This window comes from Gallus gallus, chromosome 28 (assembly GCF_016699485.2).
Source record: "Gallus gallus isolate bGalGal1 chromosome 28, bGalGal1.mat.broiler.GRCg7b, whole genome shotgun sequence".
In the NCBI taxonomy this organism is placed as follows: domain Eukaryota; kingdom Metazoa; phylum Chordata; class Aves; order Galliformes; family Phasianidae; genus Gallus; species Gallus gallus.
Window position 1 is genome coordinate 297,089 of NC_052559.1, and position 24,113 is coordinate 321,201.

The 24,113-nt window shown below is 52.8% G+C and overlaps 2 long non-coding RNA genes across 4 annotated transcripts; both read left to right on the forward strand.

Annotated features, from left to right (window-relative positions):
• Positions 1-6,102: 6,102 nt before the first annotated feature.
• Positions 6,103-23,767, forward strand: LOC121107718. Its single transcript, XR_005842098.1, has 2 exons — positions 6,103-6,171; positions 21,804-23,767. It is a non-coding gene; the product is annotated as an uncharacterized LOC121107718 (long non-coding RNA).
• LOC112530360 lies at positions 13,723-19,762 on the forward strand. Of its 3 annotated transcripts, none has more exons than XR_005842100.2 (4): positions 13,723-13,933; positions 14,430-14,594; positions 16,081-16,214; positions 18,906-19,762. It is a non-coding gene; the product is annotated as an uncharacterized LOC112530360 (long non-coding RNA). The 3 variants fall into 3 exon arrangements; XR_005842101.2 differs by lacking the exon at positions 18,906-19,762 and adding an exon at positions 16,373-16,501; XR_005842099.2 differs by lacking the exon at positions 18,906-19,762 and having other exon boundaries at positions 16,081-16,290.
• Positions 23,768-24,113: the final 346 nt, after the last annotated feature.

Here is a 24,113-nt window from a genome sequence, read left to right on the forward strand (position 1 = left end):
TTCTCTGTTAACAAACAGCAGGATTTTGCTTGCCCTTGCTGGCTGCCTCACCAGCTGTGTCAGGAAGTGATCTCCCACACACTCGAGGAACCTCTGGGACTGTTCCCTATCTGCTGTATTATAAATCCAGCAGATGTCTGGGACTTTGCAATAGCCCACAAGAACAAGGGGAGAGACCTTGAGACCTCCTGCGGCCGTCTCTAAAGTGTCTTGCCCACCTCTTCATCCTGGTTGGGTGGCCTGTAGCACACTCCCACGATAAGGTCAGTCTTACTGGCCTTTGCTTTTCTTCTGACCTAGAAGCTCTCAACCCTATCATGGCCATCGTTCATTTCCAGACATTCCCATTCTTTCTTAACGTAGAGGGCTGCACCACTGCCTTTCCTGCCTTGCCTCTCTCTTTTGCAAAGTCGCTAGCCATCCATCACAGCACTCCAGCTGTGTGAGTCATTCCACCACGTTTCTGTGATTTCCATGTGATTTTTCTCCTGTTTTTTGATTCCAACAAAAGCCACGTAGGATTATTTTGATTGTTATTCTTTTTTTAATGGCAGGCATTGTGTTCAACTTAGAAAATGAACGCATGAAGAATAGCTTTGTTTGCATTCTGGTAACTGCTGAGGCTTTGGCTGAGGACAGCTTTCAGCTGCACCTGAACTAGGCTGGATTTGTCTCCTGCTCTCCATAGGTGAGTGTTTCTCTTGCAGACCTTTGAATCGATGATTCCCCTGCTATTTGTCTCTTCTGGTTGCTGGAGAGAAGAGCTGCAATATCACATCCTGATCCGTAAGGTGATCAAGCTTGGTGATTGTCAGTAATTCAGGATATGCTTGCTTTTCTTGAAGTGAACTAAGGGATAAGCTATCATGCTGTGCCATTTCTTTTCCTGTGCGTAATGCCAAGGGATAGGGCTGCAGGTGCCTGCTGGTTCACGGGACATGCCAGAGCTTTGTACACAGCTTAAGTGATGGAACGGGAAAGACTCCAGTATGGTAACAACGTGATTTCTAGTGTTTTGGTACGTATATTCAAGTCAGTATGGGTCCATTTCAGACAGCATCGTCATCACATCTGTTTGTTGTGTCATATCAAACGCATTTTTACTAATTTGACTACATACATACTCCACCCATAGTTTGCATCTTGTCTTCTTAGGGTGAGGTTTGCCTGCTGAACAGCAAGACAAAAGGAGCTTAAATTACAGAAGCAGAGAAGCAAAGACAGCTTAGAGGCTCAATACAGTACGGATCAGTTAGAGCATTACTTGGAAGTTGTTGTGTTCTGGGTGTTAGGTGGGATGAGACACGGGTGTGAATGTTACAGCCAAGTGTTTTTCCCTTGTTCATTGTTCACCTGCTGCCATGCAAGCCAGCTCTTCTTTTCCCTGCCTCTGCTTTTCTTGTTGCATGCATATGCATCGCAAAATCTCTGAACAGATTTCTTTTCCCGTTTTAACAGTGTATAGCTAGAAGTGGGGCTTATCTCAGCCTTTTGTCTCATCATCTGATGGAGATTGGTTGTGTATGGGGGAGTTTGCACGAATTATTAGCATCTCACCAAAAGCAAGGAACAGAAAAAGAAAGAAAAAAACACCAAACCGCCCTAAAAGCTGCATAAATGACTATAGCTGAGCCAGCAGGAAATATTACCTGCAGTTTGCAGAGTCCTCGTTTTGCTCAGCACTGACTGGATGGGGTTAACAGTGACCACTAATGAAGGAGCTCTGCTACCTGTCTCAGCAGTGCTCCAGTCTTTGTTGCTGCGTTATGAATGCACTGCTCCTCCTGACACATTGCAGGATTCAGGCTGGGAGCAGGTATGGCATCCCCTGACTTGACCACGTGTAACTTGATGCTAGAAGTACACCACGTCCTCCCTCCCTGCATGGCAAGAGATGGCTCTCTTCTCCTGCAAAGGCAGCCAAAGTAACTTCTGTGTGCTGACTAGAGAGAGAAAACTTGGTGTCACTCCTTGCAAGTCCTGTGGCAGCCAGATATTGTGTTAGCCACTCACAGGTAGCATGTCTTTGGTATCAGGGTGTAAGAGAATGAACTCTGTAGGAGCGCTGCTGTCATAGGCCACCAAGGGCCCGGGATGCCTGGCTGAAATTTGATGTTGCAGATACCTTGGTGTCACTGGAATCCATGGAGCTGACACAGTCCTCTGATGGCTGGATTTCTGCTTGCTAAGGGTATTCCTTCTGGTTTCTTGGCTTTTCAGGTGATTTTTGCTTTGCTTTCCTTGGCTTTTTAGTACTTCCTCCTTCTGTTATTGCTCCTGGCTTTGTTTTGCTTTGCTCTTTGGTTTTTCTTTTGTACCTTTGCCTTGCATTGCTCGAGAATTTTCGTTTCTTCCTTCTCTTCAGTGCTAAGCATTGGTGAGTGTTTTTCTCTTTGTACTGTGTTTGGCTTCTTTGGTTTGCCACGATATACACGAGTAAAGCAAATGAATGGAATGCAGTATGGTGACTTGTTTGAATTGCTTTGTCTTCCTCGTTTGGTTGTTTTTCCCCTGTTGCTTTTCAGTAGTGCGCCTTTTGCTTTGCTTTCCATTGTCTTTGTGTCTGGTTGGTTTTTTTTGGTTCTTTGTTCTCGTTACCTGTTCCTTTCTTTGCATTAGCTTCTTCCTCCCAGAGGAGAGCATTCCTTGCCTTTTCAGAGGATGGTTCTTGGCTTTGCTTGGAGTTTCTCCCTTGCTCTTCATTCTTGGTTGCCTTACCTGGCTTTGCCTTCCTTGTCCCCTTGCCCCGGCCTTGCTCTTCCTTTGCCTTCACTTACCTGATGTGCTCTCTCCCTTGATTGTTCTCTTCTGTCTGTTCCTTTCTGGCTTCTTGAACTGCAGCCTCCTCTCTGGGCTTTCCTGCCGTGCTTGATGCATTTGCAGCTCCTTGGAGTTTCCCAGGTGGGTCCACGCCTCCTGGGCCTCCTTGCCTCTTCCCTTGTGGTGCTCTTGTGGCTTTTTCTCCAGCTGGCTGGATCCATGCGGGCCTATTGCCCCATTTTCTCGGCATTGGTGTATGTGGATTGTTCTCTGTCATCTTCCCAGGCCTAGATGCTGAGCTTTTGCCTCTTCCAGACTCTGTTGTCATCTTTGCTTTTCCGTGAGAGTGTATTCTGTTCTGTTATCGTTGGTTGCTTGTTTTTGAATGTGGTGTTTGTTGTTGTTTCATTTATTGTTATTGGCTTTCTTTGATGTGCGTGGGGTTTTTTGTTCTTTTTTTCAGTTTGGTGCTCTTTTTTTTTCTTTGCTGTTCCTTTCTTTGCACTGTATTTTTTTCCTAGCAGCGTTTCTATTCCTTTCTCTTGTACTAGAAATTGTAGCTCCTAACACTAATCCAAATGTATAAACCACAAGTCTGAACTCTAAATCACACAGGTGTATGGGAACTGTATAATCACAGCCTGACCCTCTGTTTGACCACCTGAGGCGAGTGCTGAGTCAGCTGCAGGGGCACAGGTGATGGCAGTTTCAGCTGAGTGACCGGAAGGGGTGGACCCTGGCTGCAGCCCTGCTAGACCCCATGTAAGGGCTGACTCCCAAGGAGGAAGGATCTCTACCTGGAGGTCACCCTTAGTGGAGCCCTTCTGCGCGCCCAGGGTACGGGTAAGCTTTTTATGTCATTCCTCCTTTGGAACTGTGATCATCTCTCTGCTCCTTTACCTGTTTGCCTTACAATCTGTTTGCCATACACACAGGTGATGTTTAACCCTCCTAATGGGTAGCCCTGAAGCCTTTTCTGTAAACGCAACAGGGATGGTGTTAGCCCTCATCAAGTAAGGGCCACCCTTAGTCCTAATACCAAAGGGTAGCCCTGAAGGATTCCCTTTTTGGTTATGGTTAACTCTAATCCGATGTGGTAACCGTTCACCTGTCACTGAAGGGAAGCCCTTCATCCTAACCTACTATGGTAACTCTTCATCCTAAACGCTAGCCTCTAACAGTAACCTTTAAGCCAATCCTTAGGGGTTTTCCTGAAGCCTTTGCACTGACTGAACTTGGTAGCATTTCCACGTGAAGCCTTATCTAATGCAGTAACCCGCCAATCTGATGCCAAAGGGTAACGGTCCGCAGTTAGTAGTAAGACTAAATAGTAGCACTTAACCGTAATCCAGCAGGGGATGAGGCCGAGCTTGTCTTCTGCCAGGGCTGCTCTCAGCCCCAGGGCACGGCGAGCGGCTGCGGGCAGTGCATCTCCCAGCTGAGGTGCCTGTAAACATCTGCCAGCTGTCCTTGTGGACGGCCCGTCATCGTCATGGGAACTGATTGTAACAGCACAAAGGTTCCAGGAGCGTGGGTGATGTCAGCTGTGACATCCTCTGGGGGGCCTGGAGCCGCCCTTTTTTGGCCTTGCAGCCCATCAAGCCAAAGCCTGCTGTCCTGCACGTGGTCCCACCGGGCAGAAACTCTTGGGACGGAGGAAGGTTCAGGGGAGGGGACAGATGCCTGAGGGCATTCTTTGATTCCATCCCGAGAGTTGTCTTTGTCTTTGTTCTTTCCATGTCGTGTGGTTTTCCTTTGCTTTTCCTTTTGCTATTTAACTTCTTTTCTTTCTTTTATGCTTCTTTCTCTGTTGCTTTGCGTGGCATTGCTTTGGTTGTTTGTTGGGTTTTTTTTCCCTTCTTTTCAGGCCAAGCCCCAGGGGCTGCTAGGGCAATGTCCTCACTTGGAGGGGGAGGCTGGGTTTCCCATCTGAGGGCTTCATGCACCAATTGCAAGGAAAACTCAGACACAGAGCAATGCTAAGCAAAGGCACGCCTTTTCTGAGACACTGTCTCAAGCTCCCGGAGCTCTTTTTTCCTACGAGGTAACTCCCCTGCTTTTTTCCATCTCTTATTACAACAAGAGAGATTTCCATCGCTCTTACAACAGCTCGCCAAATAATGTTCTTACCCACAGAAGCTTTCCCTTTTCTCAGTAAGAGTCGCTCTAATCCCGGGCTGATTCCCTAAAACCAAGTGTAATTTTTCTCCTTCGCAGAAACCAGTCACCAACAGAAGTTGTCCTGTTAGCCCACATCCACCAAAAATCCCTCAAATACACTATTCTTACAGCCAAACCAGACCATTTTCTGTTCAGTTGCAGTGCACTTACGGACCGTATTTCTAGTCTTGTTCCTGCTGAGGTAGTGGTACAGAAACCCCAGTCTGCCTGACAGCAATACATTGCTCAGAGTGAAGCTGCTGGAGCACACAAAATGCTGTCAGGCGTCCGAGCTGAGCAACAGACTTCATTCCTGAATTGCACAGCTACCAGTAGAAGTGACCTCCACGCTGTTTGGCCTGTCCAAGGAGTTCACGCAGCTCTGAGTACCCCCATTTCTACACAGAGTGGTATCCCCCGTCGGCTATCAGCTGCTACTGTAAGCTTTTTTTTGCTGCTTGAAGCCAGAGGGGCCAGACCCAGCTGGCCCTTAGGGACCTCCTTTGACCCAGGCCTCCAACGGAAGTGTACCACTGGTTAACCCAGAATGGCAACTGTAGACCAAGGCTATCACGGGCACAGTTTTCAGTTGCCCAGGGGGTGGAAGGGATTCAGTCCAGTAAATGAAGATGGAACTGCTTACCCCTTTGTGAAGAAGAGGGCTCACACCATACTAAACAAGAGCAGAATTTGAAGCAGTGATCCTTCCCTTGGGGCAGCCAGCCCTGAAATGAGGTGAGGGAGGGGTGGAACCAGGCTGCCCCCCTTTGTCATCCAGGTGAATTGCTTCCCTCTTTTTGCTCCTGAGCAGAACAAGATTTGATGAGGAGGAAAGCCTGTGAAGTCCAACAAGACTGCTTTCATCCTTCCTTCCCGTTTGTGTTAGCTGGCTGTCACGGAGTGATCTAGATCAGTGTATGCCTGTGGCGGGGCAGTGGGCCTGTTTTCCTGTGTTTGGCTTCCTTGCTTTGCCATGATGCTGTCTTGAGTTCATGTGCTGGACTCTTGTATTTCGTGTCTTTGTTTTGCTTTGCTCTGTTTTCCTTGTTGTTTGCCGTTCTTTTGTCAGTCTTGCTTTATTGCTGCTCCTGTGTTGCAATACCTTGGTTTTGTTCAGATGTGGTGATTGATACTTTTCCCTTTCCCATTCTTGGAACTCTTTTCTCCCTCCTTCAGGGTGTTCCTCTTTGTTTCTCGGCTTTTCAGGTGATTTGGCTTTGCCTTCCTTGGCTTTTTGGAACTTGGGAAAAGGTACCGAGGTGCATGGATATGGAGAAGAGAAGCTCTCCTGCTGTGGCTGAGAGGTGATCCAAAGGAGGCCTCCCGAGCAAGCACCGCAAAGGCAGCTTGCTTCTCCAGAGGCTGCAGCATAAGCTCGTGTTCCTTGTGGAGGACTGCGTTGTGCATCTGCAGGAGCTGCTTTGGCATGGAGGATTTTGTGGAGTTGCTGCCAGTCGTTGCTCGGATGAAGTGAGGCTTTTGTCCTTGTATCTGTGCAGGAAAGCAGTGCGGAGGGAACGTGTGTGGTGAGATGCTGAGGAGAGATTGCCTCCCTTGCCCCAGCAGGCTGCTTGTGTCCTGGTGATGCACGGTGACGAGAAGGCTGCTGTTCTGTGAGTAAGCCTGCCACGTGGGAGTAATGGTTGTGGCCTTTTGGGCAAGTCTCTGAGGAGAGGTCTTTGGGCAGGCTGGTTGTTTTGCTGGGCAAGTGCCATTTGAGTTGTTTGTTGCCATGCTTGGTTGGTGCTTGTTTGAGAAATAGTGGTCCTCTTGACGAGCAGTGCTCTGGCAGCAGGGGAGTGAGAAATGTCATGTCCACCCAGTCTTCTCCACGAGCCTTACGCTGCCTTTCCCCATTGTCTGTAAATGGCTGTAGAAATGGCAGGGGGAGAAGTAGGGAAGAGGGTTTCTGTGCATCTCTTAGCAGGTGTCAGCTCCTAAGAGCTGGGAGCCCTGCAGAGCGTCCTGGCTTTGTTTTGCTTCCTTGTTGGAGCTGTTGGGATGCTTTTGTGGGTGCTTTGTGCGTTTGAAGTCCCTGTGAACTCTGCTGAGACCAGTGGTGTCCTAGGGAGAGCCCCGCTGCCCCCTTTTTGTTGGGGCTGTTTTCTTCCCTCTGGAGGTTAAAAGGGCCTTCAGAAACCCAGCAGTACGACTTGCTGCTGCTCCAGCCTGTCAAGTGGAGATGATGAAGTGTGACGGCCATTGGGGCAGGGAGGAAAGCAGCTAAGAAATGGTGTTCCCGTAGACTGTGTGGAGCTTGTTGTTGTGAAACGGTCCCTTGTGCTGCCAGAATCTCTCTGCCTTTCAGTCATGGCCTCTTCCTCCTGGCTTTCAAGATGTTCAGAGGCATTGCTAAGAAAGAGCGAGCAGAGCTCTTCCTAGGCCATGGCAGAGTTCACCTTTCCAGGTGTATGCCAGAGCATGAAGCATGGTCAACAAGCACGGGGTAGCAGCAGCTGGAAACAGGGGAAGCTTCCACAGAGCCCCCCGCTGGAGTCCCAGGGTGATGAGCTGAAGCTGATTTGGGCAGCATGAAACCCGGTGGTTTTCCGGGATCTGTGCCGTATAGGGCTCAGGGCTGTCACTGGGGTTGCTTTCACAGGACGCCCCCCAGCCCAGCTCAGGACCCACGGTGAGTCTGTGGGTGACAAATGTGTCACTGAGAGACAGCATCAGGGTGGGAATGCATGGACCATAGCGCCCAGGGCAGAGCCAAGCGGTGCTGTGGTTGGGGGGGGGTCAGCCCCAGGGAGAAAGTCTCCCCCACGGAAGAAATGGATTGCTTAGCTCCCCACTAAGCTCCCATTGCCTCCCAGTATTGTCTAGAGTCTTCTTGTGCAAACTCAGTGCCCCCCAGTGCTGCCTGCGGCCCTCAATAGCCTCCCAGTGCCCTGCAGTGGGCTTCCCAGTGCCTCCAGTACTGCCCAGTGCCCCCAGCTCAACACACCCACTGCTCGGTCCGTGACCATCTCCTTCCCCAGGAACAGCACAAGGCAACAGAGACGTTGACAGCAGCGATGGTGATGGAGATGTTGAGAGTGGAGGAGCTCTTGGCTCGCTGCAGCCACCCCAGCATTCCCGGAGGTGGGCACGGGGGAGCCTGGGGGGGGGCTTTGGTGCTGCACAAACGACTGCAGGCAGAGGTTTGGCGTTCACTTTCCTACACGTTTAATAATTTAACGTACAAAACAGCAAATAAATGATGATATTCCCAACCTTTTCCCACCCTAACAATTGTTTCTGATCCCACCCCCTAAAATTCCCACCCTCTAATCAATTTCCCACCCCCCAGCTCCCACCCCGCAATCAATTTCCCACCACCCACCCTCCTCCCCCCCCCGCTCCCTCCCACCAATAGTTCCCTCCCTCTGCAAAATACCTCCCAGCCCCCCACATTCCCACCCCAACAATTCCTTCCTCCAAATTCCAACAACTTGGGAGTGTAACGTGATCAGAGTACAATTTCTCCCCCAGAATTGCCACCCCACAGAATTCCCTCCCCCTCCCCCCATCTTCAATGCCAGCAGTTACGGAGTCCAATCATTTTTGATGCCAACCATCTCCCACGGCAGCCATTTCTCGCCCCAGCAGTTCCCCACCCCCCAAATTCCCACCCCAACAACATCAGAGTACAGCCATTTCATTTCCAACCTCAGAAAGATCCCAGCGCCCCAGGAATTCCCACCCCAAGAGTTCCCACCCCAAATTCCCTCCCCCCACCCCGGATTCCCACCCCAACAACATCAGAGTACAGCCATTTCATTTCCAACCTCAGAAAGATCCCAGTGCCCCAAGAGTTCCCACCTCAAGAATTCCCACCCCAAATTCCCTCCCCCCACCTCAACAATATCACAGTACAGCCATTTCATTTCCAACCTCACAAAGATCCCAGCACCCCAAGAATTCCCACCCCAAGTTCCCACCCAAAGAGTTCCCACCCCAAATTCCCTCCCCCCACCCTGCAACCATTCCCTCCCCACCCATTTCCCACCCCCCAGCCCACATTTCCCAGCCCAAAGCTTTGACAGTGCAACCCTTTGGCGGTCCATCAGCTTCAGAGTCCCGCATTGCCCCAGCCCAAGATGCCGTTTGTGGACAGCCCAGTTTTGGAGGGGTAGGGCTGGGGCCGGTGCTGGTGCCCCCGGAACACTGCCGCTGCTCTCTGGGCATGGTGGGGGCCAGCGAGGAGCCCAGGGCTCCAGGGAGCCGTCTTGGTCGGCTATGGCCACGTCTCCTGCTCCAGCAAGTGGGCCGGTTTCTTGGTGCGCTCCCGCTCGAGCCGCTGTTGGGCTGTGATGGGCACCCCATCAGGGCACAGTCCTCCTGCTGCCCGCCCACCGTGCTGACACAGCCAGCTTGGCCTAGCGCCGGTGTTTGTGGCCTGGGCCATCGTGGCAGCGCGGCAGCTTCCTCTTTGTGGCTGGGCCGCTGCCAGTGTGCTGCTCGTGCCCGGTGCTCTTGCTGTTAGTGGTGGTGCAGGCGGGCGCTGGGCACTTGGCTGGCTCGGTGCTGTCCTCGTGGTGCACGTCTGCCAGCCGGCAGGAGATGCATCCGGGTGGCAGTGCCAGGCGGGTGAGAACCACCCGGGGCTGCCTCCGCTGCACCTCTTGGATCAGACGTGCAGCGCGGGGCAACAGAGGTGCGGGGGCAGCCAGGGGGGTCGGCAGTGCCAGGCGGGTGAGAACCACCCGGGGCTGCCTCCGCCGCGCCTCTTCCATCAGATGTGCAGTGCGGGGCGACGGAGGCGCAGGGGCAGCCAGGGGCGTCGGCACGGGCAGCTCAGGGGATGCTGGCTGCCAGCAGAGCGAGTTGCTGAGGAGCCCTGATTCAGGATGTGTCTCTTTGCTCAGCTCCCTGCTGGCCCCGGAGGAGTCCGAGTGCTCTGTGCTGGAAGAAGAGGAGTCGAGGCTGCTGGAGACATCAGGGCTCAGTGGCTCTGTGGCAGTGATGCGCTGCATCAGCTCTTGCGTTTGGCAGCTGTTTGCAGTGGCTTTGGTCCCCTCTCTTGTGACACCGGGCAGGTCCTGCTTGTGCTGGGGGACCTCCAGAGCACTCTCCAGAGCCGCTTCTGAAAAAGCAAGAACATCCCCCCGAACGATGATGGCAGCCTTCCCACAGCCACTCGGTGCAGGCAGCCACCTCTGGGGGTCACCTCTGCGGAGCACAGTCTCACCGTCAATCCAGGTGAGCAAACGGTCCATTTCCACATCATCGTTGTCAAGTCTGTGGGTGCTGGGTGTCTCTTCTGGAAAAGGCAGAAAATGCCCAGCGGGGCAATGGCAATGCCGGCTTTCCCACGCCCACTCAGTGCAGACACCCCCCCAGCAGCTCTGCTGCCCCTCCGAGAGAGACTCACCGTTGTTGATCCACGTGAGCAGGTCATCGATGTCTGCGTCGTCGTCCAGGATGCCTGTCTTGGATGTCACTTCTGGAAAAGGCAGAAAATGCCCAGTGGGGCAATGCCAGCTTTCTTTCCCACACCCAGTGGGGGTGGCTGGGTGGGTGGCAGCAACCCCCCGCCAGCTCTGCTGCCCCCAAACTCACCGTCGTTGAGCCATGCCAGGAGATGCTGGATGTCCGCCACGTCCTCCGGGATGTCTGCGCTCGCTGTGGCTGCTGGAAAAGCAAGGACATCCCCAGTGGGGCAATGCCAGCTTTCCCACAGCCACCCGGTGCGGACAGCCTGCCGCACGCCCCGCAGCCCCCAAACTCACCCCCTGAGTCCAGCGCTGCGGTGCTGCAGCCGAGCGGAGCCGTGGCGGGATGGGGGCACCCGTCGGTGGGCGCTGGGTGCCCCTGGTCCTGCGTGAGCACCACGGCGTCCTGAAAGGGCTCCATCGGCGACTCCCAGGTGGCGGGCAGGGTGCAGGGCACGGGGAGCACCTGCTCCTGCAGTGGTGGTACCTGCAAAAGAACTGGCGGGGGGCCGGGGCGGCCGGGGGCCTGCGGCAGGCAGGTGCCTGCGGGCTGCGGGGGCTCCCCGTGGAACACGGCCCCAGGCCACAGCCCCATCGGCTGCTGGGGCAGCAGCGTCCCTGCCAGCAGGGGATGTCCCCAGCAGTGAGCAGGGGCAGTGGGGGGAGCCGTAGCTGGGTGCAGCCCCCCAGGTAGCAGCTGCAGCAGCGGTAAGTGCAGCCCCAGAGTTGGGGGCAGGCCCCCAGGTGGCAGTTGAGCCCCAGTTGGGGGCAGCTCCCTCCCAGGGGGGAGCTGCGCTGCCTGTCCCCAGACACCTGGTACCCCAGGCCAGACAGAGGCCTGAGGCGCCAGGTAGGTGGCAGTGGGGACAGGGAGGGCTTGGGGTGGTACCGGCATCGGTCCGCGGATGGTGGGCTGCATCCAGGCGGGGTCCGGTGGCGGCACAGTCGCTTCAGGGAAAATGGCGTCGGGTGTCAGAGGCACCGTCAGCGCTCCTCGAGGGATTCTCTCTGTGGGGAAAGGCCAAAGTAGGCTCTGGGGTGGGCTCTGGGGTGAGCTCTGGGGCGCTGGGGTGGGATCTGGGGCACAGGGCGGAGATCGGGCTTACAGGGCTGGGATCTGGGGCGCTGGGGTGAGATCTGGCACACTGGGGTGGGATCTGGGACACTGGGGTGATATCGGGGTTACAGGGGTGATATCGGGGTTACAGGGGTGGGATCTTGGGCACAGGGGTGGGATCTGGAGCGCTGGGGCCAGCTGAAGCATGGGAGCAGGGGAAGCCTGCTGCCTTACCTGCCATGACAGCTGGAGAGTGGCAGTTAGGGGAGCCCCTCCCCCCAGGGGGGTTGCGTGACCGTTGGGGTCAGCCCCTTTCCCCCAGGCTTGAGATGGTTGGAGTTTTTGTCGCCACAAAGACCTTCAAGACCCTCAAGTCTAAGCACAACCTAACCATACCAGCCTAACTCTAACAAGCCCCTGCTCAATCATGTCCCCGAGCACCACCTGGTTTTCAACACATTCAGGGATGGTGACTGAACCAGCTCCCTGGGTGGAATAGGGAGCCCATCAGGTCTCCCCTCAGCCTCCTTTTCCCCACACTAAACAGCCCCAGTTCCTTCAGTCACTCCTCAGAGGGCATATTGGCCAAGGCCTTCCCCAGCCTTGTTGCCCTTCTTTCAACCTGCTTCAGCACCTCAACGGCCCTTCTGTGCTGAGGTGCCCAAAACTGAACACTGCACTCGAGGTGAGGCCTCGCCAGTGCCGAGTCCAGGGGCAGGATGACTTCCCTAGTCCTGCTCACCACACCGTTCCTGAGCCAGGAATGGTGGTTATGCCATTGGCCTTCTTGGCCACCTGGGCACACTGCTGGCTCATCTTCAGCCACCTGTCCGTCAGCACACCAAGGTCCCTTTCAGGGCTCAGGCAGCTTTCCAGCCACTCCTCCCCAAGGAGGACTGGGGGGACGCCTGGGCTTGTTGTGACCAAAATGCAGGACCCGACACTCGGCCCCATTGAAACTCATCCAGTTAAGCTGGCAGAGTGAAGAGAGAACAAAAACCAAGCAGGCAAAGAGCAGAGCTGTCCACAGGGGGCAGGGCTTGGGGCAGGGCCTGTGCCGGAGGGTGGTCCAGCAGAGTGGTGGCCTCGGGGCCCAGGCTGGAGGGGGCCTGGCACAGTTGAGGCCTGGTGTGGGCCCAGAAGGAAGGGGGCCCAGGCACAGGTAGAGCCTCGGGGCCCAGGCTGGAGGAGGACCAGGTGCAGTTGGGGCTGCACTGGGGGGCCCGAGCTGGAGGGGGGCCTAGCAGAGTTGAGGCCTCCTCTTGGCCCAGACCAGAGGGAGCCCCGGCACATGCCCGGGCTCTTGGTGCCCAGGATGGGATGAAGACACAGTGGGGGGACCAGGAGCAGCACAGTTGGGGCTGCTTTGGGGCCCGAGCTGGAAAGGTGCCTGGCACAGTTGGGGCTGCTTTGGGGCCTGGGCTGGAGGGGGGCCTGGCACAGTTGAGGCCTGCTCTTGGCCCAGACCAAAGGGAGCCCCGGCACAGCCAGGCTCTTGGTGCCCAGGATGGTGGAGGACCAGACACAGTATGGGCTGCTTTCGGGCCCAGGATGGAGGAGGACCAGGCACAGTTAGGGCTGCTTTGGGGCCCAGGATGGAGATGGACCTGGCACAGTTGAGGCCTCGTCTGGGCCCAGACAAATAAAGGCTCAAGCCCAGCCAGGGCTTTGGGGCCCAGGATGGAAGAGAACCAGGCTCACTTGGGGCTGCTTTTGGGGCTCAGGCTGGAGGGGGGCCTGGCACATTTGGAGCTGCTTTGAGGCCTTTGCTGGAGATGGGCCTTGCACAGTTGGGGCGGCTTTGGGGCTTGGGCTGGAGTGGGGCCTGGCACAGATGGGGCAGATTTGGGGCCCGGGCTGGACCAGGCACAGTTGAGGCCTTGTCTGGGCCCAGACGAAAGGGAGCCCAGGCACAGCCTGGGACTTGGGGCCTAGGATGGAGGAGGACCAGACACAGTTGGGGCTGCCTTTGGTCCCAGGATGGAGGAGGAGCAGGCACAGTTGGGGCTGCTTTGGGGCCCGGGCTGGTGGGAGGCCCGGCACAGCCAGAGCCTTGTGGTTGCACTCCCTCTGTACAGTTCAACCTTGATCCATAACCTAAAATGGTAACTGTAGTGAAAGGCAGTAGCTGATCCAGCTGCTTTCCTGTGTTTTAATTTTCCTATGAGTGGGGAAGGACTCAAGCTAGTAAACAAAGAGCCCTTTCTGAAGAACAGGACTCAGAAAGTATTAGCACAGAGCAGATCTGCCAGTAGAGATTCTTCCCTTTAGACAGGCAGCCCTTAAATGAGGGTGGGGAGGGCTGGAGCCAGGCTCCACCCCTTTTTTGCCCAGGTGAAATGCTTGCAGCTGTGCTCCACAGCAGAATGTGTTTTAATGAATCCTGTGGAAAGCCTGTGAAATCCAAGAATCCTTTCTTCCTTCTTTCTCGTTTGTGTTTGTTGCCTGCAGTTCCAAGCAGGTGGGCTCTCAGTGTCTTGCAAGTGCCACTTAGCAGCAGCAAGTCCAGCCAGGAGGCACAGCACCCTGCAACCTCCAGGTGAGTGACAGCAGGCAGGCAGGCCTTGGGGATCTGCAGGGTCATTGTGTGGAGCATTATGCCCAGGACCAGCTGAGTGTAAAGATGATGTCCGAGCTGCAGGGCTAAGAATAACGGAGAGGCACAGCGGCTCAGCCACGAGGGATATGCAGACGCTTTCTGCTTTTGTCTGTTGCCTCCCTCCTTCTGCCCCTGTCAGAGGGGAGGAACGAGCTGCACTTGCACAGAGACATTGCTCTCACGGCCACTCCCCCCTCAGGTTGGAGCATTCCTGGCTGCAGGATGGGCAAACCTAAGTTCTTGCCTAATTGTGTCAGTAAAGCTTAGAAAGGGACACAAACTATGGCGTCTTGGCTCATGAAGTGAGAGAGGGGATGCTGTGCTATTGGGCTGCAGCCAAGAGTCTGAGAGAGTCTGTGTTATGTGAGATTTGAGAGACAGTTCTGGGGAGTGTGGGAGCAGTGCAAACGGAATGCGAGGGTGCTTTTCCTTTCAGGGGCCTTTGTGCAGCAGCAGATGTTGATGCCCTAGAAGCACGGTGCGGAGCACATCCTGGGATCAAGGTGCCACGGACTGGAAAATGCTGCTGTGGCGGAGTTCCTGTGTGAAGACAAAAGCTCCCAGTCGCCCAGAAATGTGGAGGCAGAAGAGCAGTGACAAGGTATCTACATGTCTATCTGTGTATGTGCACAGCAGGCCCAGCTGCCCCTGCTTCCTCCCTCCCCGGGATCTGCTCCTGCTGCTGCTGCTGCTGGAGTCTCCTCTGGCCACGGTGGCGTGGGGCGAGTTCTTTTGTCAAACAGGATCTACCGTTCGTCAACCCATTGTGACTGGGCCTGATCCCCTGGTTGACCTTTAATTAATCCCAACATTATCCATCCCATAACCTACCCTGGCACCGAGGTAAGGTGCAGTCCATCTGGCCCCGTGGACTCGGGCATCCAGCTTTTGGAGCAGGTCCAAAACCATCTCATTGTGGATTATGCATGGCCTATTCGGGTCCCCATTCCTATCTACCAGCACAGGGGACTGTGTTCCCAGGAAGTAATGAGTCTTGCTATGAAAGACTGAGGCAACGAAGGCATTAAGTACCTCAGCCTTGTCCTGATCCTTGGTCACCAAGTTGCCCTCGGCATCCAAGAAGGGATGGAGATTCTCCCTAGCCCTCCTCTTGCTGTAGATGTATTTACAGAAATATTTATTGTTGTCCTTTACCTTGGTGGCCAAGCTCAGTTCTAGCTGGGCTTTGGCTTTTCTAATTTTCTCCCTGCACATATTTGCTACGTACCTGTAATCATCATAAGTAGCTTGCCCACTCTTCCACAGACCATACTCTGTGGAATCAGCTCCTGCACCTTTAAAATTACTTCTGGAAAGTACTGCCAGCCTTCCTGGGCTCCCACGCCCTCCAAAAGTACTTCCCAAGGGACCCTCTCAACCATGGTCCTAAAGAGGTTCGAGTTTGCTCTCCGGCAGTCCAAGGTGGCAGTTCTGCTGACTCCCCTCCGTGGTTCAACAAGGATTGAGAAATCTAGCATCTCACGATCCCTTTGCCCCAGGCGGCCTCCAGCCTTGACATCCCCCACAAGACCTTCTCTGTTAACAAACAGCAGGATTTTGCTTGCCCTTGCTGGCTGCCTCACCAGCTGTGTCAGGAAGTGATCTCCCACACACTCGAGGAACCTCTGGGACTGTTCCCTATCTGCTGTATTATAAATCCAGCAGATGTCTGGGACTTTGCAATAGCCCACAAGAACAAGGGGAGAGACCTTGAGACCTCCTGCGGCCTGTCTCTAAAGTGTCTTGCCCACCTCTTCATCCTGGTTGGGTGGCCTGTAGCACACTCCCACGATAAGGTCAGTCTTACTGGCCTTTGCTTTTCTTCTGACCTAGAAGCTCTCAACCCTATCATGGCCATCGTTCATTTCCAGACATTCCCATTCTTTCTTAACGTAGAGGGCTGCACCACTGCCTTTCCTGCCTTGCCTCTCTCTTTTGCAAAGTCGCTAGCCATCCATCACAGCACTCCAGCTGTGTGAGTCATTCCACCACGTTTCTGTGATTTCCATGTGATTTTTCTCCTGTTTTTTGATTCCAACAAAAGCCACGTAGGATTATTTTGATTGTTATTCTTTTTTTAATGGCAGGCATTGTGTTCAACTTAAGAAATGAACGCATGAAGAATAGCTTTGTTTGCATTCTGGTAACTGCTGAGGCTTTGGCTGAGGACAGCTTTCAGCTGCACCTGAACTAGGCTGGATTTGTCTCCTGCTCTCCATAGGTGAGTATTTCTCTTGCAGACCTTTGAATCGATGATTCCCCTGCTATTTGTCTCTTCTGGTTGCTGGAGAGAAGAGCTGCAATAGTCACATCCTGATCCGTAAGGTGATCGAGCTTGGTGATTGTCAGTAATTCAGGATATGCTTGCTTTTCTTGAAGTGAACTAAGGGATAAGCTATCATGCTGTGCCATTTCTTTTCCTGTGCGTAATGCCAAGGGATAGGGCTGCAGGTGCCTGCTGGTTCACGGGACATGCCAGAGCTTTGTACACAGCTTAAGTGATGGAACGAGGAAAGACTCCAGTATGGTAACAACGTGATTTCTAGTGTTTTGGTACGTATATTCAAGTCAGTATGGGTCCATTTCAGACAGCATCGTCTACACATCTGTTTGTTGTCTCATATCAAACGCATTTTTACTAATTTGGACTACATACATACTCCACCCATAGTTTGCATCTTGTCTTCTTAGGGTGAGGTTTGCCTGCTGAACAGCAAGACAAAAGGAGCTTAAATTACAGAAGCAGAGAAGCAAAGACAGCTTAGAGGCTCAATACAGTACGGATCAGTTAGAGCATTACTTGGAAGTTGTTGTGTTCTGGGTGTTAGGTGGGATGAGACACGGGTGTGAATGTTACAGCCAAGTGTTTTTCCCTTGTTCATTGTTCACCTGCTGCCATGCAAGCCAGCTCTTCTTTTCCCTGCCTCTGCTTTTCTTGTTGCATGCATATGCATCGCAAAATCTCTGAACAGATTTCTTTTCCCGTTTTAACAGTGTATAGCTAGAAGTGGGGCTTATCTCAGCCTTTTGTCTCATCATCTGATGGAGATTGGTTGTGTATGGGGGAGTTTGCACGAATTATTAGCATCTCACCAAAAGCAAGGAACAGAAAAAGAAAGAAAAAAACACCAAACCTACCCTAAAAGCTGCATAAATGACTATAGCTGAGCCAGCAGGAAATATTACCTGCAGTTTGCAGAGTCCTCGTTTTGCTCAGCACTGACTGGATGGGGTTAACAGTGACCACTAATGAAGGAGCTCTGCTACCTGTCTCAGCAGTGCTCCAGTCTTTGTTGCTGCGTTATGAATGCACTGCTCCTCCTGACACATTGCAGGATTCAGGCTGGGAGCAGGTATGGCATCCCCTGACTTGACCACGTGTAACTTGATGCTAGAAGTACACCACGTCCTCCCTCCCTGCATGGCAAGAGATGGCTCTCTTCTCCTGCAAAGGCAGCCAAAGTAACTTCTGTGTGCTGACTAGAGAGAGAAAACTTGGTGTCACTCCTTGCAAGTCCTGTGGCAGCCAGATATTGTGTTAGCCACTCACAGGTAGCATGTCTTTGGTATCAGGGTGTAAGAGAATGAACTCTGTAGGAGCGCTGCTGTCATAGGCCACCAAGGGCCCGGGATGCCTGGCTGAAATTTGATGTTGCAGATACCTTGGTGTCACTGGAATCCATGGAGCTGACACAGTCCTCTGATGGCTGGATTTCTGCTTGCTAAGGGTATTCCTTCTGGTTTCTTGGCTTTTCAGGTGATTTTTGCTTTGCTTTCCTTGGCTTTTTAGTACTTCCTCCTTCTGTTATTGCTCCTGGCTTTGTTTTGCTTTGCTCTTTGGTTTTTCTTTTGTACCTTTGCCTTGCATTGCTCGAGAATTTTCGTTTCTTCCTTCTCTTCAGTGCTAAGCATTGGTGAGTGTTTTTCTCTTTGTACTGTGTTTGGCTTCTTTGGTTTGCCACGATATACACGAGTAAAGCAAATGAATGGAATGCAGTATGGTGACTTGTTTGAATTGCTTTGTCTTCCTCGTTTGGTTGTTTTTCCCCTGTTGCTTTTCAGTAGTGCGCCTTTTGCTTTGCTTTCCATTGTCTTTGTGTCTGGTTGGTTTTTTTTGGTTCTTTGTTCTCGTTACCTGTTCCTTTCTTTGCATTAGCTTCTTCCTCCCAGAGGAGAGCATTCCTTGCCTTTTCAGAGGATGGTTCTTGGCTTTGCTTGGAGTTTCTCCCTTGCTCTTCATTCTTGGTTGCCTTACCTGGCTTTGCCTTCCTTGTCCCCTTGCCCCGGCCTTGCTCTTCCTTTGCCTTCACTTACCTGATGTGCTCTCTCCCTTGATTGTTCTCTTCTGTCTGTTCCTTTCTGGCTTCTTGAACTGCAGCCTCCTCTCTGGGCTTTCCTGCCGTGCTTGATGCATTTGCAGCTCCTTGGAGTTTCCCAGGTGGGTCCACGCCTCCTGGGCCTCCTTGCCTCTTCCCTTGTGGTGCTCTTGTGGCTTTTTCTCCAGCTGGCTGGATCCATGCGGGCCTATTGCCCCATTTTCTCGGCATTGGTGTATGTGGATTGTTCTCTGTCATCTTCCCAGGCCTAGATGCTGAGCTTTTGCCTCTTCCAGACTCTGTTGTCATCTTTGCTTTTCCGTGAGAGTGTATTCTGTTCTGTTATCGTTGGTTGCTTGTTTTTGAATGTGGTGTTTGTTGTTGTTTCATTTATTGTTATTGGCTTTCTTTGATGTGCGTGGGGTTTTTTGTTCTTTTTTTCAGTTTGGTGCTCTTTTTTTTTCTTTGCTGTTCCTTTCTTTGCACTGTATTTTTTTCCTAGCAGCGTTTCTATTCCTTTCTCTTGTACTAGAAATTGTAGCTCCTAACACTAATCCAAATGTATAAACCACAAGTCTGAACTCTAAATCACACAGGTGTATGGGAACTGTATAATCACAGCCTGACCCTCTGTTTGACCACCTGAGGCGAGTGCTGAGTCAGCTGCAGGGGCACAGGTGATGGCAGTTTCAGCTGAGTGACCGGAAGGGGTGGACCCTGGCTGCAGCCCTGCTAGACCCCATGTAAGGGCTGACTCCCAAGGAGGAAGGATCTCTACCTGGAGGTCACCCTTAGTGGAGCCCTTCTGCGCGCCCAGGGTACGGGTAAGCTTTTTATGTCATTCCTCCTTTGGAACTGTGATCATCTCTCTGCTCCTTTACCTGTTTGCCTTACAATCTGTTTGCCATACACACAGGTGATGTTTAACCCTCCTAATGGGTAGCCCTGAAGCCTTTTCTGTAAACGCAACAGGGATGGTGTTAGCCCTCATCAAGTAAGGGCCACCCTTAGTCCTAATACCAAAGGGTAGCCCTGAAGGATTCCCTTTTTGGTTATGGTTAACTCTAATCCGATGTGGTAACCGTTCACCTGTCACTGAAGGGAAGCCCTTCATCCTAACCTACTATGGTAACTCTTCATCCTAAACGCTAGCCTCTAACAGTAACCTTTAAGCCAATCCTTAGGGGTTTTCCTGAAGCCTTTGCACTGACTGAACTTGGTAGCATTTCCACGTGAAGCCTTATCTAATGCAGTAACCCGCCAATCTGATGCCAAAGGGTAACGGTCCGCAGTTAGTAGTAAGACTAAATAGTAGCACTTAACCGTAATCCAGCAGGGGATGAGGCCGAGCTTGTCTTCTGCCAGGGCTGCTCTCAGCCCCAGGGCACGGCGAGCGGCTGCGGGCAGTGCATCTCCCAGCTGAGGTGCCTGTAAACATCTGCCAGCTGTCCTTGTGGACGGCCCGTCATCGTCATGGAAACTGATTGTAACAGCACAAAGGTTCCAGGAGCGTGGGTGATGTCAGCTGTGACATCCTCTGGGGGGCCTGGAGCCGCCCTTTTTTGGCCTTGCAGCCCATCAAGCCAAAGCCTGCTGTCCTGCACGTGGTCCCACCGGGCAGAAACTCTTGGGACGGAGGAAGGTTCAGGGGAGGGGACAGATGCCTGAGGGCATTCTTTGATTCCATCCCGAGAGTTGTCTTTGTCTTTGTTCTTTCCATGTCGTGTGGTTTTCCTTTGCTTTTCCTTTTGCTATTTAACTTCTTTTCTTCTTTATGCTTCTTTCTCTGTTGCTTTGTGTGGCATTGCTTTGGTTGTTTGTTGGGTTTTTTTTTCCTTCTTTTCAGGCCAAGCCCCAGGGGCTGCTAGGGCAATGTCCTCACTTGGAGGGGGAGGCTGGGTTTCCCATCTGAGGGCTTCATGCACCAATTGCAAGGAAAACTCAGACACAGAGCAATGCTAAGCAAAGGCACGCCTTTTCTGAGACACTGTCTCAAGCTCCCGGAGCTCTTTTTTCCTACCAGGTAACTCCCCTGCTTTTTTCCATCTCCTATTACAACAAGAGAGATTTCCATCGTTCTTACAACAGCTCGCCAAATAATGTTCTTACCCACAGAAGCTTTCCCTTTTCTCAGTAAGAGTCGCTCTAATCCCGGGCTGATTCCCTAAAACCAAGTGTAATTTTTCTCCTTCGCAGAAACCAGTCACCAACAGAAGTTGTCCTGTTAGCCCACATCCACCAAAAATCCCTCAAATACACTATTCTTACAGCCAAACCAGACCATTTTCTGTTCAGTTGCAGTGCACTTACGGACCGTATTTCTAGTCTTGTTCCTGCTGAGGTAGTGGTACAGAAACCCCAGTCTGCCTGACAGCAATACATTGCTCAGAGTGAAGCTGCTGGAGCACACAAAATGCTGTCAGGCGTCCGAGCTGAGCAACAGACTTCATTCCTGAATTGCACAGCTACCAGTAGAAGTGACCTCCACGCTGTTTGGCCTGTCCAAGGAGTTCACGCAGCTCTGAGTACCCCCATTTCTACACAGAGTGGTATCCCCCGTCGGCTATCAGCTGCTACTGTAAGCTTTTTTTTGCTGCTTGAAGCCAGAGGGGCCAGACCCAGCTGGCCCTTAGGGACCTCCTTTGACCCAGGCCTCCAACGGAAGTGTACCACTGGTTAACCCAGAATGGCAACTGTAGACCAAGGCTATCACGGGCACAGTTTTCAGTTGCCCAGGGGGTGGAAGGGATTCAGTCCAGTAAATGAAGATGGAACTGCTTACCCCTTTGTGAAGAAGAGGGCTCACACCATACTAAACAAGAGCAGAATTTGAAGCAGTGATCCTTCCCTTGGGGCAGCCAGCCCTGAAATGAGGTGAGGGAGGGGTGGAACCAGGCTGCCCCCCTTTGTCATCCAGGTGAATTGCTTCCCTCTTTTTGCTCCTGAGCAGAACAAGATTTGATGAGGAGGAAAGCCTGTGAAGTCCAACAAGACTGCTTTCATACTTCCTTCCCGTTTGTGTTAGCTGGCTGTCACGGAGTGATCTAGATCAGTGTATGCCTGTGGCGGGGCAGTGGGCCTGTTTTCCTGTGTTTGGCTTCCTTGCTTTGCCATGATGCTGTCTTGAGTTCATGTGCTGGACTCTTGTATTTCGTGTCTTTGTTTTGCTTTGCTCTGTTTTCCTTGTTGTTTGCCGTTCTTTTGTCAGTCTTGCTTTATTGCTGCTCCTGTGTTGCAATACCTTGGTTTTGTTCAGATGTGGTGATTGATACTTTTCCCTTTCCCATTCTTGGAACTCTTTTCTCCCTCCTTCAGGGTGTTCCTCTTTGTTTCTCGGCTTTTCAGGTGATTTGGCTTTGCCTTCCTTGGCTTTTTGGGACTTCCTCTTTTGGTTCTTGTTCCTGGATTTGCTTTCGTTTTGTATATTTGCCTTGCTTGTGAATTTCCCTTCTTTTCTGTGCTAAGCACTGTGCGAAGTTTAGGGGTGGGAAAAGGTACCGAGGTGCATGGATATGGAGAAGAGAAGCTCTCCTGCTGTGGCTGAGAGGTGATCCAAAGGAGGCCTCCCGAGCAAGCACCGCAAAGGCAGCTTGCTTCTCCAGAGGCTGCAGCATAAGCTCGTGTTCCTTGTGGAGGACTGCGTTGTGCATCTGCAGGAGCTGCTTTGGCATGGAGGATTTTGTGGAGTTGCTGCCAGTCGTTGCTCGGATGAAGTGAGGCTTTTGTCCTTGTATCTGTGCAGGAAAGCAGTGCGGAGGGAACGTGTGTGGTGAGATGCTGAGGAGAGATTGCCTCCCTTGCCCCAGCAGGCTGCTTGTGTCCTGGTGATGCACGGTGACGAGAAGGCTGCTGTTCTGTGAGTAAGCCTGCCACGTGGGAGTAATGGCTGTGGCCTTTTGGGCAAGTCTCTGAGGAGAGGTCTTTGGGCAGGCTGGTTGTTTTGCTGGGCAAGTGCCATTTGAGTTGTTTGTTGCCATGCTTGGTTGGTGCTTGTTTGAGAAATAGTGGTCCTCTTGACGAGCAGTGCTCTGGCAGCAGGGGAGTGAGAAATGTCATGTCCACCCAGTCTTCTCCACGAGCCTTACGCTGCCTTTCCCCATTGTCTGTAAATGGCTGTAGAAATGGCAGGGGGAGAAGTAGGGAAGAGGGTTTCTGTGCATCTCTTAGCAGGTGTCAGCTCCTAAGAGCTGGGAGCCCTGCAGAGCGTCCTGGCTTTGTTTTGCTTCCTTGTTGGAGCTGTTGGGATGCTTTTGTGGGTGCTTTGTGCGTTTGAAGTCCCTGTGAACTCTGCTGAGACCAGTGGTGTCCTAGGGAGAGCCCCGCTGCCCCCTTTTTGTTGGGGCTGTTTTCTTCCCTCTGGAGGTTGAAAGGGCCTTCAGAAACCCAGCAGTACGACTTGCTGCTGCTCCAGCCTGTCAAGTGGAGATGATGAAGTGTGACGGCCATTGGGGCAGGGAGGAAAGCAGCTAAGAAATGGTGTTCCCGTAGACTGTGTGGAGCTTGTTGTTGTGAAACGGTCCCTTGTGCTGCCAGAATCTCTCTGCCTTTCAGTCATGGCCTCTTCCTCCTGGCTTTCAAGATGTTCAGAGGCATTGCTAAGAAAGAGCGAGCAGAGCTCTTCCTAGGCCATGGCAGAGTTCACCTTTCCAGGTGTATGCCAGAGCATGAAGCATGGTCAACAAGCACGGGGTAGCAGCAGCTGGAAACAGGGGAAGCTTCCACAGAGCCCCCCGCTGGAGTCCCAGGGTGATGAGCTGAAGCTGATTTGGGCAGCATGAAACCCGGTGGTTTTCCGGGATCTGTGCCGTATAGGGCTCAGGGCTGTCACTGGGGTTGCTTTCACAGGACGCCCCCCAGCCCAGCTCAGGACCCACGGTGAGTCTGTGGGTGACAAATGTGTCACTGAGAGACAGCATCAGGGTGGGAATGCATGGACCATAGCGCCCAGGGCAGAGCCAAGCGGTGCTGTGGTTGGGGGGGGGTCAGCCCCAGGGAGAAAGTCTCCCCCACGGAAGAAATGGATTGCTTAGCTCCCCACTAAGCTCCCATTGCCTCCCAGTATTGTCTAGAGTCTTCTTGTGCAAACTCAGTGCCCCCCAGTGCTGCCTGCGGCCCTCAATAGCCTCCCAGTGCCCTGCAGTGGGCTTCCCAGTGCCTCCAGTACTGCCCAGTGCCCCCAGCTCAACACACCCACTGCTCGGTCCGTGACCATCTCCTTCCCCAGGAACAGCACAAGGCAACAGAGACGTTGACAGCAGCGATGGTGATGGAGATGTTGAGAGTGGAGGAGCTCTTGGCTCGCTGCAGCCACCCCAGCATTCCCGGAGGTGGGCACGGGGGAGCCTGGGGGGGGGCTTTGGTGCTGCACAAACGACTGCAGGCAGAGGTTTGGCGTTCACTTTCCTACACGTTTAATAATTTAACGTACAAAACAGCAAATAAATGATGATATTCCCAACCTTTTCCCACCCTAACAATTGTTTCTGATCCCACCCCCTAAAATTCCCACCCTCTAATCAATTTCCCACCCCCCAGCTCCCACCCCGCAATCAATTTCCCACCACCCACCCTCCTCCCCCCCCCGCTCCCTCCCACCAATAGTTCCCTCCCTCTGCAAAATACCTCCCAGCCCCCCACATTCCCACCCCAACAATTCCTTCCTCCAAATTCCAACAACTTGGGAGTGTAACGTGATCAGAGTACAATTTCTCCCCCAGAATTGCCACCCCACAGAATTCCCTCCCCCTCCCCCCATCTTCAATGCCAGCAGTTACGGAGTCCAATCATTTTTGATGCCAACCATC